This window comes from Budorcas taxicolor, chromosome 5 (genome assembly GCF_023091745.1).
Source record: "Budorcas taxicolor isolate Tak-1 chromosome 5, Takin1.1, whole genome shotgun sequence".
NCBI classification, from domain to species: Eukaryota; Metazoa; Chordata; class Mammalia; order Artiodactyla; family Bovidae; genus Budorcas; species Budorcas taxicolor.
Genome location: NC_068914.1, coordinates 21,404,711 through 21,409,808, shown reverse-complemented (window position 1 = coordinate 21,409,808; position 5,098 = coordinate 21,404,711). Strand labels below are relative to the sequence as shown.

Genomic DNA, 5,098 nt, shown 5'->3' with positions numbered 1-5,098 from the left:
ACTCCTGACTGGTTTGGGACAATGCTTACCAGGGCTCAGAGGGGAGTCTGAAACACTTTAAATGGCAGGTCATTTTCTCAAGCAGTTTTCTGCCTATAAGCGGTTCGTGCCGTTCTGTTCCCCACAACAGGATGGGCAGTCAGACAGCTACTGGGGGCTACAGAGTTCCACGGGGACCCCATAGATGATGGAAACCAGACAGCCAGGAGGGTGCAGTCATTCCTGTAAATGTGCCCCCACAGTCTTCTGTTACAAGGATAAAGTCAAACATGAATTGTCCTCTTAGGGTCCTGTGCTGACAATCTGGTCTACTCTCCACAACTCACCACCTGCCATCTCCTCCTCAATTATTCATCAGGAAAGTGAAGAAATACAGCCCTTCCATGGAGCACAGGGCTGTGGAATCCACAGAAATATTCCAGAATGAAAATCGTATCTTCCATGTACTACTTTATAAGTTGGAATCAATTTTGGTTTCCAACTGAATGTGAGAATTGCAAAATACAAAATCTTTTAAAAATCCAGTTGAATTCTGCCTAATTTACTTGTTACGTGGTGGTAGAATCTCTTATTTTAAGACAAAGGAGGGAGCAAATTTCCTTTCCATAACTGTATGTGGTAAAACACTTAAATCAGGCAAAACATGTGGATATAAAAACCCAACTCAACCTAATCCAACACAGCAAAAAAGCCATTTGTGCTATCTCTAAACTTAGAAATTGATCTCTATATATTTGAAATCAAATGTCAAAATAGTGTCTTGATCTCCCTGGTGTTTTCAGAATGCTAAAGCCAAAACTGTGGTGCTGGAGAAGACACTTGAGAGTCCCTTGGAAAACAAGGAGATCAAACCAGACAACCCTAAAGGAAATCACCCCTGAATGTTCACTGGAAGGACGGATGCTGAAACTGAAGCTTTGGCCACCTGATGCAAAGAGCCGACTCACTGGAAGACTCTGACGCTGGAAAGACTGAAGGCAGGCAGAGAAGGGGATGACAGAGGGTGAGACGGCTGGATGGCATCACCGACTCAATAGACATGAGTTTGAGCAAATTCTGGGAGATGGTGAAGGACAGGGAAGCCTGGCATGCTACAGTCCTGAGGTTGCAGAGTTGGACGTGACTAAGTGACTGTACAACAACATGTGTGTGTGTGTGTGTGTGTGTGTGTGTGTGTGTGTGTGTGTGTGTTAGTGGTGGTTTAGTCACTAAGTTGTGTCTGACTCCTTGCGACCCCATGTACTGCAGCACACCAGGCTCCTCTGTCTATGGGGATTCTCCAGGCAGGAATACTGGAGTGGGGAGACAGCGGAGCCTGCGGAAGGCGGCGGCGGCGCGGCATCTGAGAACCAAGGCCCAGGCAGGGTATGGTGGCGCCGACGGCCTTGAAAGAGCGAAGTTACCGCGGGGCCCGCCATCCGCCGGCAGCCCTGACATGGCGCCAGCGGCTCCGAAGCTCGGGGCCTGGGGCCCTTCACCTCAGCGGCGGGGGGCGGCGGCCCAGAGGCGGCGGTCGCTGAGCAAGCTTTGGTGCGACCGCGAGGCCGAGTCGTGCCCCGCTTCGTATTCACGCACAGCGGCTCCATGTTCTGTGACGAGGATGCGGATCTGGCTCACGAATTCTATGAGAGACAGTCGTCACCAAGAATGGGCAGAAGTGGGCCAAGCTGAGGCGGGTGCATAAGAACCTGATTCCTCAGGGCGCCGTGAAGCTGGATCCCCCCCGCATCCACGTGGATTTCCCTGTGATCCTCTATGAGGTGTGAGCCTGGGGGGTGGCAGGCATAAACACGCCCTGCCCCAGCAAGACACCCCCCGGCTCAAGGTGTGGCTTCCATTGAGGAACCTAGGCTGGGGCCACAACTGTGAATAAACTCCACTGGCCTGGAACCTTCAGCTGTGAGCAGGGCAGTCCTACAGTGCTGGTTGGGTGTTGGTTTGTATGTGGACCAGAGATGGCTGGAAGCTGGTGAGGGCTGCCGGCGGAGTTACCAGTCCACCTTTCCCAGCAATCCCTACAAGGAGCATGGCAGGGCACATGCTGGTCGGGAATGCCTGGTTCCTGTGCCCTTGCCTGGCCTGTATTCTTCCAAGCTTGCCTAGGGCCCAGCCCTGCTAGAGGCTGCAGCACTTTACAAGCAAGGTCTGCCTTTTTCCAGCCCCAGGGCAATGGGAGCTCTACAAAAGTGGGAACTTCCTTTCCCTCACTTCCTTTACCCTCTCCTTGGAGCATTTCAGCCGTTTGCTACCTTGATTCCTCCCGTGTTGGACAGAGGCTGGGGGGTAAAACAAGCCTGATTTTTCCTGCCTACCTGCCCATTTGTTCCCAGCCCCACATGGATGGACACTTTGCTGGCTGTTAATAGGAGTAGGGACTGGTGTGGGAGGTTTCTCTCTCTACCCAGGGCTGGCCCGATCCCTCCCCACTGCAACTAGCTGTTCTCCCCGCTACAAGTTGAGAGGGCAGAGGATGGGGATCAGGAAGGGCTCTGGATGCCTGTGCCCCATCCCACATAGTGTATCTAATCCCCCTTGCCCTTGCACATCCACCACCCTGTGGTAAGGCACAGCACCCTAGGGCTGGTGCCAATAGCTCTGAGGAGCCCACCACCCCTTTTCCCTACAGTATACCCTTCCCTTCAGTATCAGTCAAAAGAAAAGTACTGGAGCCCCTGGATAGGGCCAGAAAGGAGAGAACAACCATTAATAGGATTACTTAAAATGTGAAAGCCTGTAAATAGTCTAGTCCATGATGTTGTTGGGGCAGAGTCTGATTTCTACATAGAAATGATTTTTTTTTTTAATTCCTTACTGTGCAAACTCTGTGCTTTAAGCGTGTGAGAAATGGTTTGGGGAGGGTAGTCCTCAATCTAGGAAGGCTGTTGTGTTATTTGTTCAATAAAATTATTTGTAGACCCTGCAAAAAAAAAGAATACTGGAATCGGTTGCCATTTCCTTCTCCAGGGGATCTTCCCAACCCAGGGATCAAACCGGGGTCTCCTGAATTGCAGGCAGATTCTTTACAGACAGAGCTATGAGGGAACCCCATATATATAGATATAGATAGATATGTATATATAGATATCTATACATATATGGATGTTGTCACTTATATACATATTATTCCATCCAAAAGTATAATACACTCTTTTCAAGTGTACGTGGAACATTCTCTATGATACATTACATGCTAGGCCTCAATACAAGCCTTGATAAGTAAGAAAATTTAGAAATAATATCAATCATCTCTTCTGACCACAACACTATGAGACTAGAAATCAACAAGAAAACTGAAAAAAGCACAAACCCTTGGAGGCTAATCAATATGCGACTAAACAGCCAATGGACCACTGAAGAAGTTTAAAAAAGTAATAAAGTTAATAAAAATACCTGGAGACAAATGAAAATGAAATGATCCACAGGTCTATGGGATGCAACAAAGGAGGTTCTAAGAGGGAAGTTGTAGTGATACAAGTTTGCCTCAAGAAACAAGAAAAACCTCTAACAATCTAACCTTATGCCCAAAGGAATAGAAAAAGAATAAAGCAAACCCAAATTGAGAAGAAAATAAATCTTAAATATCAGAGTATCGAGATAAGTAAATAAAAAATTGAAAAACAGATAAGATCAAGGAAGCAAACAGCTGTTTTTTTGAAGAGTGAAACAAAACTGATAAACCTTTAAACAGACTCAATCAAGAAAAAAAGGGAGAGGGCCCTAATCAATAAAAACCAAACATGAAAAATGTTACAACTGGCACCACAGAAATACAGAGGTTCATGAGAGACTACTATGAGTAACTATACATCAATAAAATAGACAAGCTAATAGAAATGGACAAATTCTCTGAAATGTACAATTGCCCAAGACTAAACAAGGAAGAAATAGAAAACACCAACAGATCAATTACCAGTACTGAAATTTAACCAGTAATTTAAAACTCCCAACAAACAGAAATCCAGGACCAGATGGCATCACAGATGAATTCTACTAGACATTCAGAGAAGAGTTAATGCAGACCCTTCTGAAACCATTCCACAAAAGCTGCAGAGGAAGGAACACTTCTGAACTCATTCTGAGGCCAGCATCACCCTGCGGCCAAAACCAAAAAAAAAAAAATCACAGAAGCAAGAAAGTTGCAGGCCAGTAACACGGATAAACATAGATGCAAAACCCTCAATGAATTAACAGGGAAATTCAGGAATTTGTTGAAAGGACCACACATGATCAAGCGAGATTTATCCCAGGGAGGGAAGGATGGCTCAGTATCCACCTATCAATGTGATACAACACAGTAACAAATCAAATAAAAGCCATCTCAGTAAATGGATGTTGCAGCCTGGTGGAGCAGAGACCAGAACCTGCCCCGTAACTCGAGGGTGCAGCAAACCGCACCCTCCTTGTCCTAGTAAGCATGCCTAACAGACATTCCTGGGGCGGGACGTGCTCTCTGCTCCGCTTCACAGCCTACCCCTGCGTTCGTCCCCGTGGAAACAAAACAAGCTATTCCTGATCAAGAGCAGAGCCTGCGCTAATCAAACTCCCCTGTATAGCTAGTCCCTAATGATGTCATGTGACTTCTGCCAATAAAAGTGCGGGCTGGAAGCAGCTATTTTGTCTTCCTGCCAGGGAGAGCAGGAGGCTCCTCTGACTCCCCGCTTGCCAAATTACATGTCTGTCTTTTCATTACGCGCTCGCCCTTGTTTCAGGTCTTTCTCACCCGCTGTGTTGGAAGCGGCAGGTGGCGCCCAAACGGGGACCTGAAGTTGGGAAGGATTCCCGCAAGGGAAAAAACTGAACGCGAAGACAGAGAGCGGTACATGAGATGCCTGGATGGAGACCAGGCCCTCAGACTCTAAGGGTGGGAAGTCCCTTGTTGTCTTAGGAAGTCAGGGTAACAATGAGGAATGATTTGAGTATAGGTGAGAAACTTGATCTCCAGCTTTTGAAGCACCTCCGCCATAATGCTGGAGCGCAGGTAAAAGAGGAGCAATTGACCCAATTGCTAAAAGAGGTGGTTAGATATAACCCTTGGCTTCCAGAAGAAGGCGCTCTAGGTATTGAAATTTGGGACCGAGTGGGAGAAAATTTAAAAACA

The 5,098-nt window shown here is 47.1% G+C and overlaps 1 pseudogene; it reads left to right on the top strand.

The window, feature by feature from the left end:
* The first annotated feature begins 1,437 nt into the window (after nt 1–1,437).
* Nucleotides 1,438–1,806, top strand: LOC128047511 (tumor suppressor candidate 2-like; annotated as a pseudogene).
* Nucleotides 1,807–5,098: the final 3,292 nt, after the last annotated feature.